The sequence below is a fragment of the Panthera uncia genome, chromosome E3 (genome assembly GCF_023721935.1).
Source record: "Panthera uncia isolate 11264 chromosome E3, Puncia_PCG_1.0, whole genome shotgun sequence".
Taxonomy (NCBI): domain Eukaryota; kingdom Metazoa; phylum Chordata; class Mammalia; order Carnivora; family Felidae; genus Panthera; species Panthera uncia.
Genome location: NC_064815.1, coordinates 28103395 through 28115509, shown reverse-complemented (window position 1 = coordinate 28115509; position 12115 = coordinate 28103395). Strand labels below are relative to the sequence as shown.

At 49.7% G+C, this 12115-nt stretch overlaps 1 protein-coding gene across 1 annotated transcript in view; it reads right to left on the bottom strand.

The window, feature by feature from the left end:
* ATP5MF (ATP synthase membrane subunit f) overlaps positions 1-12115 on the bottom strand; it is a 616357-nt gene that overhangs the window by 398617 nt on the left and 205625 nt on the right. The window lies entirely within an intron of this gene.

The following is a 12115-nucleotide window of genomic DNA, read 5'->3' as shown; positions in this document are numbered from 1 at the left end:
CGGTGGATCGGAGAGCAGACTTGGGAGGCCAGCTTGCATGGGCATCACCATACCAGCTCAACAAGCAATAAGCACCATGCAAGCACAAAGGAGACCAGCCCTGGGCTGCAGGAGTAAGGGATGCCTTTTAGATGCATTTTGACTTGAACCTGGCCTGTGGTGGCTGGGGTAAGCTATAAGGCAAGCACAGAGCCATCTCACGTGGCTGTGTCCAAGGAGTTCTGTACAGAGCATACGTGCAGGCCGGTGGTGCCCAAACCAGGCCAGGACAGGAAGAGGATGGCCCTCTTCTCCCACACCCAATCCACCAGCCCTTGGGTCAGGATGGTCTCCAGCATGACCCGCTCATTCTAACTCTGGTAGATTGCCTCCACCCGGACCAGGCTACCATCACCTTTCAGCCACACTAGAGCAACTGCCTCCCAATGGTTCTCCCTACTTCTACCATTGCTCTATTCCAATCTGTTCAATACACAGAAGCCATGTGATCTCCTAAAGATGAGCATCTGATCATTTAATTCTCCCTGATTTAAAACCCTCTACTGGCTGCCTGCTGAGTTTAGAAGAAAACTCAGTTCCTGTGATACCCATCCTGCATGATCTGGCCCCAGCTCACTTCACCTGCAGCAACACTTTGAATTCCTATGTAAGCATCTAAGGATCTTCTCAGTCTGTTCTATAATTTCCACAGATTTTACCACCCACCCAATATTTTCTTGTTTATCTTCCTTTCCCTATTCCCAATCACGATGGGGTCACATGTGTCCTAGCTACGATTCCTCAGCCCTTTCACGATGCATGACATATAGTGAGTAGGTACTCAAATCTTTGAGGGTGGTGGGTGGTAGGTCACAAAGAGAGCTGGTCCCCAGTTAGAGGAGGTTATTCAAATCAGGCCACATTTTAACTTTCTACAAGGCAGCTGGGAATGACATTTCTTACAAGTGTGCAATGAACGTCCATCTGTTCCCAAGAATCCGGGATGAGCCAGACAACACTGGAGAGAAAACTGGATAAAGAAGACCAGAGTTGGGGTGCCTGGGTGGTTCAGTCTATTAAGCGTCAGACTCTTGATTTTGGCTCAGGTCATGATCTCACAGTTCATGAGTTGGCCCTCCGTGCTGACAGTGGGGAGCCTGCTTGGGATTCTCTCTCTCTTTCCCTTTCTCTGTCCTTTCCCCACTCTCTCTCTCTCTCTCAAGAATAATTTTTTAAGTTGTTAAAAAAAAAAAAAAAAAAAAAAAAAAAAAGACCAGAGTCTATTGCCTCTATTCTTGAGCATACAACAGCTGGGAATAATTTGGCCAGGAAAGACTAATTCAGACACATCAGTTTGGATGGGACCGTGTAGGCAAGTAGAATTCCAGAAGTAGAGAGCCAAGACCGAGGTCTTAAGAAGAGAGATGAACTCCGTTTGAGAACAGAGTCTCGATGACATTCCTGGTAGGGCCTAAAAGAAAGAACCAGCAAGGGACCAGGTAAAAAGAGTTTGAGTCAGAACAAAAGAATGATAGTGTCTGAGGCACAAGCTGTAACAGCAGCTACCAGGCCACCGAGGACGATTCCCTAAACACAGTGCCACCAGCCAGCCACAGCTTGAAAGAGCAAGCGGGCTAGGCCTCAAGCCAGAGAGTAATCATGTTCTAGACTTTCATCTACTTTTAAATAATCTCAAATTCTGCTCCATAAGAAAGAAGAGTTGCTTTTAAGGACCAAAAGAACAGAACATCCTTTTTTTTAAAGTAGGCTCTACACCGAACATAGGGCTTGAACTTACCACCCTGAGATCAAGAGTCACATGCTCTACTAAGCCAGCCAGCCAGCCACCCCTGGGACACCCTTTAAAACACCATCTCCAAAGAGTTTTGCTAGTCGGCTAGAGTAACCAGGGTCAAGACAGTTATCAGCTGGAAACAGATTTGTGTCAGAGCAAGGAGCTTTACATCTCCAAGAGATAAGGCACGTGGCATTTTATCAGTCTGGAGTAGAGTCGTATTAAGGGCTCAGTTCAGGGAGCAACGGCCAAAACATTTATTGCATGCCAGGAATGTCGGACACTCGGGATTAAATGAAGCAACATTAACAGGAAGGTGGAGAGAGCCCCATTTTACAGGTGGGGAAACGGTGTCAGAGGTCACTTCCCACAGAAGCCCAGAGTGCCCACAGCTGTGAAACATCAGAGCCAGGACTTCAGCCTCCATCTGACTCCCACGTCTGTGCTTCGGATCACTAAGCTCTGTAACGAGGTCTGAGGAGGAAGACAAGTCACTACCACGGGTGGCGCTCAACGCACGGGGGAGACGCTGGAAAATAGGAAAGCGTAGGTTTCAGCGAGGGAGGCCACTTCATTGCCATCTCATCCACTGTTCGTGGCCGACCAGCTCAGTCCAAGAGACCCTCTGAATGTGCATGAGGCCAGTTTGGTACAAGGGGATGAAATGCTTTTGTTTCGGGAGAGACCCAAGGCAGCGCCTGCTCCAGGACTATTGCCACGGGAACCACACATCCTTCTGCCACAGCCCGGAACATGTGGCCACAAGGGAGCTTAGAAGTAGATCCAGGGGTTCAGGTGATCGCCACCTTCCTTCCAAATCAAATATCAAGCAGAAGGCCGGTAGGAGATGCCCAAGCAGAAAAAGTTCTACTTCAGATGGAACAGGGTCCTTTCCCCTCCCCCACCCCCGGGGGCATCTCGAAGGAGCAGTTTGAAAGTCACTGATTTAGCCAAACCACTCATTTGGGGATAGTCAGCAAAGCAAAGCAAATTCTTCTGGCTTTCGCAAGTTTCTCTGGCCTCAGCTCCAAGTGTGCTCTCTTCCCCTCACGTTCCTATTTGTAGCGTCCAGAGAGCCATGACCCTGCCACCCTTTACCAGTCGCAGGAAAGAGCCCAGGCTCGGAGGTAGGCACAAGATCAAAGTCAGAACCTGTCTTCGTCGGTTCTCAGAGTTTGAGATCCAAAGAAAGCCAAATTAGCTATTTAGGCAAACATCACCAATGTAGAGGCTTTACTGACCCAACCTCTGGCCACCTCTGCTGCTCCCCACACACCAGGAGACTCCTACCCTGAGGGGCACGTGGCAAGGGACCCTGACCAACCTCATGGTCTCCCAGGCTCCCAAGCTGCTCTTGACTTTTTGTTCCTTTTGGTGGAAAGGGAGACTAGGGGACTTCTAAGTCTTGTTGATGGCACGGAGTCACTTTCTCTGGTTGGGGCATTACAGGCCAATTTTTAAATACTTTTCTAGATCCAGCTGAGCTCTGACTGTTACCATCTTTCAGGAATTGAGAACGGTTTTCAATTAAGATCTAGATCATCCAAGAGTCAGCTTCTAGAAAGTATTTTTCAGATTTTTACACACATTCATGGTATAGAAAATTCCATACCTCAGAAATGGATTGAACATTAACTTCCATAACCTACCCCTCCTCCAAGTTAACCTTTAAAAATTCACAAGCGTACCAAGGGGCTAATTATAGAAGGGGGGTTTGATAGACACAGTTTGGCCACATGTTTCTCCACTTGCCTGTACTGTGGACTTTTTTTTTTTTTTAAGTAATCTCTACGTCCAACATGGGGTTCGAACTCACGACCCCAAGATCAAGAGTCACATGCTCTACTGACTGAGCCAGCCAGGCACCCCAACTGGGGGCATCTATTGACGTATATTCAGAACTGCATCACTAACAGCCACTTCTTTGAACAGTGGGATTTGTTTTAAGCTAAAACTACACATGGGGTTGGATCAAGGGTCATTCCCCGGGAAGGGCTGGGGTCACTGAGTGTGCATGGGTCCGAAAGCTCGCACAGCAGGGCTGGAGTACAGGGGTGAAGAAGCAACCATGGGGGCATGCAGGGCTAGGGGTGGGGTGCCACGGACACAGGGACCCCAACTTGACACTCACAGGGGCTTACCAACGTAGGCAAAACATGTCCAGACACTAAGTTTGGTGCAGGGAAACACACAGTCAGGTGTGCCTCCAAGGCTGGGAAGCAGAGGGCCCAGCAAGAAAGGAGGCAGGAGACCAGGTCCTCTTCCCGGTGGTCCTACTGTGAGGCTTGGGAAGGCTCTGGGAGGGGCAGAACCACCCTGGGAGTGATTCCTACAGGTGAACATGTCTTGGTGGGCATTTCAGGGAGAGGTTACACAGGCACACAGATCTATAGGCTGCCGTGTGGTCAGGTCCCACGCACCGTCAGCCCCAACATGGGCTCTGAAGAGTAAACAGACACCCAACAATGGTCACATCCTCCTCACCCACCCAGAGAGCAAGCCGAGCACTACTTAGCACAGTTTCTGTAAACCAAGGCTGAGTTCAACAGGAAGAGACCTGGCCTAGCCTCCCTGGAAGCCGTCCCTCTACGCAGGCCGCAGGCTTTTGCAGAGGGGACAAGGCTGTAGCAGCCTCGCCCAATCCCCAAACAGGAGCAAGATGTCCCATCGATGCCCAGACAGAGGATTCCAGGAGGACACGGCCACACCCGGAACCCCCAGCGCCCACCCAGTCGTTACTCACCTAGAAAGGAAGCACAGCCTCCAGCCCCCCGTGGGCCTTAAATGCCCTCAGCAATCAGCAGGTGTTTCGGGGCGTTTGGCCCTTCCCCACAGGGTTGGTTTCTGACTCAAGTCAATGGATCTGGTCTTTGGATGTGCATTGGAACCACATGGGGAGCTCTGAGCAGCCTGCTGCCTGGGCCCCAGCCCTGAGGCGGATGGAGTTGGTCTAGGAGGAGGCCCCGGACTCCAGCTGCTTCTCATGTCTGGATGAGGCACAGACGGGAGCCTTGGAGGCACCATGGACCTTCAGCCTCTGCAGCTGTGGCCTTTTGAGACCCTTATGAAGTATCCACAGAAAAGGGACAGGGTGGGGTGGGGATATCTCCCTCCAGGAAGGGGTTTGCATTCTGGGTGTTTAGGTATCTGGGATCTGGCTAGATTGGCCTCCTCCTAAAATGGGAGTATTAGGCTTAACACTGCTGTGGAACAGTTACCAAGTGTTTATTCCCAAATCAGACTGGGAGATTGGGCGCTGGTGAGAATGGGGTTGGCTTTCGCATCAAAATGGAAATGGGAACAAAATTTCACATGTTGATTCAACAAATATTTATTGAGTCCTCACTGTGTGGCAGACCCTGACGTGCAATGGTGAACAAGATGACCTGGTCCCCACCCTCCCATCAGAAGTAGACATGGGCCCTTCCCAGCAGAGTGGGAGCAGGACCACAATTGGGAACATAAGGCAAGGAAGATCAGGGAGGGTTTCCTGGAGGAGGTGATACCAGAACCAAATCCTCAGAAGAAGCAGGAGTTAGCAGGTAAAACACTGGGAGAAAAAGGCTCCAGGCAGAGGAAACAGCATAGGAAAAGGCACTGAGGCAAGAAAAATGGCTATGGTTCCCCTGGAAACAGAGGCCATTCAGGATTGCCAGAGGGGTGACAGGGTCAGGTGCCAGGGCAAAGGTGACCTGGTGTACAGGGGAGGGCTCCATGGAGGTTGTCTGTTCTGGTCCAGGCAGTGAAGGCTGTGCTGTCTGAAGGGGACTTTATTTTTAGTTTAGTTTAATTTAGTTTATTTAAGTTTATTTATTTATTTTTGAGAGAAAGTGAGAGAGCACAAGCAGGGGAGGGGCAGAGAGAGAGAGAGAGAGAGAGAGAGAGAGGGAGAGAGGGAATCCCAAGCAGGCTCCGTGCTGTCAGCACAGAGCCCAACATGGGGCTCGAACCCACAAACCGTGAGATCACGACCTGAGCTGAAATCAAGAGTTGGACGCGTAAGCGACTGAGCCACCCAGGCGCCCCTTTAGTGTGTCATTTTAGAATATTCAACTAGCCTCGGAGAGCTGACGAGGACTCTTTCTGGGGGCGGGGCTAGAGGGAGGAGGGGCATATGGGGGCGTGGCTGGTGGGGGTGGAGGTGGGAGGGTCTGACTCCAAGACCTCCTGGTTCCTGGAGGGGGAAGTATGGGGAGAAGCCAGGTTCTGAGTGAGTGAAGCGTGGAGCTTCAGGGTTGGACCCTCACACCCAGGTGCCTGGAGGCCATCGAAGTGCAGATGCAGCCAGTCGATTCAGGGCTGGAGCGGGACTTGGTGACCCACTGGATGTCGTGGTGGGTGACAATGACAGAGACACATAAGTTGATGTAGTTTCAAACCGAGGTCCCTGGTGAGTAGTGGGCATTCGGGATGATTTACAGGAGGCCTGAACTTGTGGGATCCAAGGCTATCAGAGGGACGGTCCCAGGCCCCCTTGCTCTGCCCAAGGCATTTGAGATAACCCACCACTCTCCCTGCTCCAGAATCCCCCTCACATCCTCATCCCTGCTTTGGCCCGTGCCCCTTCCCCTTTGGGCTCTTCCACAGACACAGCTGGAGGGATCCCTGCAACATTTAGCTCAGGTTATACCAGTGCTCCCCAACATGCCTACAGATCGCCTATGAGGCCCTTCATGTGCTGCCTTGCCTCCCCCCCCACCCCGCCCCGTTCCACTCCTCCTGGCCTCACTCCCACTATTGTCCCTCTTCAGCCACCACGGCTTCCTCACTGCCAGTCAAATGCATCTGGCCAGTGCTGGCCTCAGGGCCTTTGCACCTGCTACTCCCTGTGCCTCCCTCACTTCCCTCAGGTCTTAGTTTTTAGAGACCATTCCTGGTCACCCTGTCTAAAATCAAACTTCACCTCAACACTGCATTCCCATCAGACTCCCTAGCAGCACTTGTTAACATTTAAATGCAGAACATTTACTTGTTTATTTTCCACCTCCTGCTCTGCCACCAGCCCCCAGAGCCCGGTGGTGCAATCTCTATGAGGGTGGGGGTGTTGTCTGTTTTACTCGCTGCTTTATCCCCACTGCCAGGAAGAGTCACTGCTCATTATACTTGTGGAATGCATGCATGGGCATATGGGTCCCAGAGCCAGGCTCTCCCCCTGCCCCCACTGCGTTACAGGTGTCCCTCCTCCATCACTCAGAATGTACCCAGGATGTACAGTGGGCATGCTCAGTAACCTTCCCAAGCCAGGCATCGAGCCGGTGTCCTTTGAATAAATCGAATCAGCGTGCACACTGGTGCCCACAGTTGCTATGCGAAGGACTCAGAGAAGCAGGAGGAAAAGCAGTTTGGATGGACCCCGAGTCCTCAAATGGAAGTCACTTCATCCTTCCCTATGCCTAAGCCCCAGTCATGAGTAACAGCCACATCATCCACCAGACTGGGAGCCTGACATCAGCCCCCCACTCCCCGTCTCCTTCCTCCATCAGCCCCGCCCTCCACTGAGCCCCGCTCCTTGGCCCTCCCGACCTCTGCTCTGCTGGCCATCAAGGGCCACTTGCCCACTGGTCTGGTGACACTTTCCTATAACACCTGTCCAACAAACTCTCACATTAAATTTTCAAGAGTGAATTACCCAGATGTATTTATTTACGTGGTTTTTTAAAAATTATTTTTTAATATTTATTTATTTCTGAGAGAAAGAGACAGTTCAAGTTGCAGAAGGGCAGGGAGAGGAAGACACAGAATCCAAAGCAGGCTCTAGGCTCTGAGCTGTCAGCACAGAGCCTGACGTGGGGATCGAACTCACAAACCATGAGATCACAACCTGAGTCAAAGTCAGATGCTTAACGGACTGAGCCACCCAGGCACCACTACCTGGTTTGTTTAACCTGCCTTGACTCCTCTGATGTAATAGGGATTACCAATTTGGTTTCACAGAGCAGGAAACTGAGGCTGCTGACATTGACTTGACTTGACTGAGGTTACATGATGGGGGAAGGCCAGGTCTGTGTGGCCCCATGTTTGCCTCAGGGCTCTGACTTGTGTTGGGATGGTGCCTGACTTCCTTCCTCCCTCCCTCCTTCCTCCCTCCCTCCCTCCCTCCCTCCCTTCCTCCTCCTCCTTCCTTCCTTCCTTCCTTCCTTCCTTCCTCCCTCTGTCCCTTTCTTCCTTCTGTCTTTTATGGTGGTAAGACACACATAACATAGAATTGACCATTTTGGGGGCGCCTGGGTGGCTCAGTCACCTGAACTCGCAGTTTGTGAGTTCAAGCCCCGCGTTGGGCTCTGCTGACAGTTCAGAGCCTGAAGCCTGCTTTGGATTCTGTGTCTCCCTCTTTCTCTGCCCCTCCCCCGCTTGCTCTCCGCATCTCTCTCTCTCTCTGAAAAATAAATTTAAAACATTAAAATTTCTTTTTTAAAAAATCCACCGTTTGGGGGCTCTTGGGTAGCTCAGTTGGTTGAGTGTCTGGCTCTTGATTTCAGCTTGTCATGATCTCACAGTTCGCAGGATTGAGCCCCATATCAGGCTCCGTGCTAAGCACGGAGCCTGCTTGGGATTCTCTCTCCCTCCCTCTCTGCCTCTCTCTCTCTCTTTTTCTCTCTCAAAAATCAATAAATAAACGTTTAAAAAAAAAAAGAAATACCTGGCATATGTTTCCTAATTTCTTAAAAAAAAAAATCAACCATTTTAACCACTTTTGAGTATACAGTTCGTGTATGAAGTACACTCACACTGCTGTGCAACCATCACTGCCCTCCATCCCCAGAACCTTTTCATCTTCCCAAACTGAAAGTGTGTCCCCATCAAACCCTAATTCCACAGCCCCCTTCCCCAGCGCTGGACACCTGACCTTCTACTTCCTGTCTCTAAGAGTTCGACTCCTCCAGGGACCTCATGTAAGTGGAATCGCACAATATTTGTCTTTTTGTTACTGGCTTAGTTACACTTAGCATAACGTCCGCAAGGTCCATCCATGTTTTAGCATGTGGCAGAATTTCCTTCCGACTTCTTTCTTTGAAACAGGAACACGTTTTTGGGGGGTTTTGTTTTTTGTCTTTAGGAACATACTTTGTTAGTGTAGTATCGTTAATGCCACTACACTGGCATCCCAAGGGCGGGCGGTGTGGGGCAGACGTCCTCCCAGACAGGAAGGAGTACTTATCACTGATGTCACATCTCTTATAATGGCCAAGGCAGGGGGGTAATAAAAGCAGACTGATTTCTAGTTAGTGCTCATCGTTGTCTCGAATCCTCTATGGTCAATGCATCATCGCCTTGTTGCCCGTGTTCCTGGCCAACTGCTCCCCCCACCCTCCCGGCGTGGTCATTCACTGGTTATTTATAAATTTCTAGTCATCATGTTATAATATAAAAGGAGTTTCAGAAAAAGAACTCCGGAATTGGGGAGTTGATGTAACAATTCCTCAGGGGATTTAGGAAAAGTTCTGTGATGGAAGTCACTCTTTGGGAATCCACTGCTCCTGACAAACGCAGCTGTCAACATCCTTGGCCTCTGCATGTGTGAGTGTGTGTGTGTATGCGTGTGCGTCCACACACACATGTGTCAGAAAATCCCCCAGGGTCTAGGGAAATTTAACCCTCCAGGGTGATGACCCTTAGGAGCTAAGTTTAGATTCCTCGTAGGTGCTATTTGGCCTAGAAGCAGGAGATGAGGAAAAAGGGGATCTTAAGGAAAGAACAAGGCAGGCAGGGTGGGATACCGGAAAAGGAAACCAAAGGCTGATTCTTCATCAGGTCTGCAGGCTCTCTGGTAAAATCGGAACCTGAATTCCTCAATACAGTAGCTATTTCCTAAGAGTGTGTTCTGTTTAAGGGCCTGGTCCAGCATCACTGCTCCCAAGTTTCCTCATCCACCTGATTACCCTAAGCATTTTCTTTTCTGGGAACGTGGGGGCAGTATACCCAAGTTTCTTCTTGCAGGGCACCGGGGTGGCTCAGTTGGTTAAGCGTCTGACTCTTGGTTTCAGCTCAGGTCATGATCTCACGGTTCGTGAGTTTGGGCCCCGAGCTGGGCTCTGCACTGACAACATGGAGTCTGCTTGGGATTTTTCACTCCCTCTCTCTCTGCCCCTCCTGGCTTGCTCTCGCTCTCCCTCAAAAAATAAATAAATACACATTAAAAAAAAAAAAAAAGAAGTTTCTTCTCTCTGGGACCTCTGATTAACAGAGGCACAGATCATGCCCAGAGTCCAGGGTCATGTGTGGCTTTCATCAGACACCATGTGACCCAGGAGCTGGGCTGTGGACAAGGCTCCACAGAGACCAGCTACTGGACACCCACCCTATGCTGGCTCTGCAAGGTGCAGGAGTGAATCAGAGTCCCTGCTGCCAAGGAACTTAGAACTCAGGGGGCGCCTGGGTGGCTCAGTCGGTTGAGCATCCAGCTTCGGCTCGGGTCATGATCTCACAGTTTGTGAGTTCGAGCCCCACGTCGGGCTCTGTGCTGACAGCTCAGAGCCTGGAGCCTGTTTCGGATTCTGTGTCTCCCTCTCTCTCTGCTCCTCCCCCACTCGTGCTCTGTCTCTCTGTCTCTCTCTCTCAAAAATAAAACATAAAAAAAAAAAAAAAAAGAACTCACCTGCCATCAGTTGAGCACCTGGACTCTAATAATCACACAAGACCTTTCCCTCTGTCATTAGCACCTCACCTATGCACCTCACCTAGCACCTCACCTTACAACTTGGTAAGATAGATATTATTATCATCCCAGATAACTAAGTGGGGTAGGTATTCAATGACAGCACTGTATGTCCAGCATAATGCTCCCACTCCCTGTGATGGCTCTGTGGAGGATATGCTGTCTTCACAGAGTGCAGGAAAATAAGGCCAAAGTTCACTCCAACCCAGTCCCTGGCTCCAGAGAGGGTGCCCGCTGAATGGACAGATGGGTGATTGAATGGATAGATGGATGCAAGGATGATGGATGATGGATGGATGGATGGATGGATGGATGATGGAGGGATGGTTGATGGATGAATGAGTGATGGATGAATGGATGATGGATTGATGATAGATGAAAAGATGATGGATTAATGGATGATGGATTATGGAAGAATGATGGGTAAATAATGGATGAATGGATGGACGAACGGATGATGGAGGAATGATGGATGGAAGGGTGATGCATGATGGATGAGTAGCTGATGGATGGATGGATGAATGAGTGGATGATGGATGACAGATGAGTGATAAATGAATAGATGATGGGTGGATGGATGGGTGGATGATGCATGAATGGATAATGGATGGATGGATGGATGGATGATGGGTGAATGGATGATGAGTGGACAGATGATTGATGATAGATGGATGAATGGCTAATGGATGAGTGGATGATGGATGATGGATGGATGATGGAGGAATGGATGATGGAGGAATGATGGATGGATGGATAGATGATGGATGAATGGATGAATGAATGGGTGATGGATGAGAGAAGAATGGATGAGAGATTACCCAGCTGAGTTGGGGTTGGAGTTCCCCTGGGCTTTCCAGACACTGGACTTTATTCAACCTTGGGAGATTTGTAGAAAGTAGAGAGACTCCTATGGAAAAATAAGAATAAATACTTCCTGACAAAGAGGAATGATTCCCTGGAGGATGAAAAGTTGGAAAGATTTTTGGATATTTTTTAAATAATGATATGAAAATGGCACTTTGGTGCCAAAAAAAAATCAAATTGAGATATAAGTCTCAGTGTGGTATGAGAAAAAAAAAAGTGTGCAGTGGGAGAAATTGATCTTCAGCAGCCTTGACCATCATATTTCTGGGATACCATAAAATTCACCATTAATTAGCAAATCTCCAGTTGGCTTGGAATCAGAGACTTTTTAGGCTGGGCTGACTTTGGAGAACTTTTTGTCCAGGTTCCAGCTTGTCTCTGTCCCAACTGCAAAGCGCTGTGTTCAGAAAAGCCTGTCTTAGGCCCTCCCTTTTGTTTCAGAGCCTGCAAGGAAGATTCCAGCAGTGGCCTGCTGGGGCTCACCCTTCCCTGACATGACCCTGCAGGATTCCAAGGGTCTCTGGGGCGAGGGGCTATTTCTGGGCCCAGGCTCTGTGTCCATGTTTGGTCTTCAAGAAGCACACTGTGAACTTTCCTCCACCTGCCAAGACTTCTCCCTGCAGCCCTCCTGGGAGGACACTGGGCCCCTTTCCTCCAAGGCGGCAAACAACAGCTGAGAATGCAGCTTCTGGCCCTTACCAGGAAGGACCCTCCAACCACTGCCCTGGGGCAGAAAACCGAAGGGAGCCTCTTGAGACACATCGACTGACATTTGTTTCTTTTTTTTCCCCCCTAAAAAATAATTCGAGATCCTAAAAATA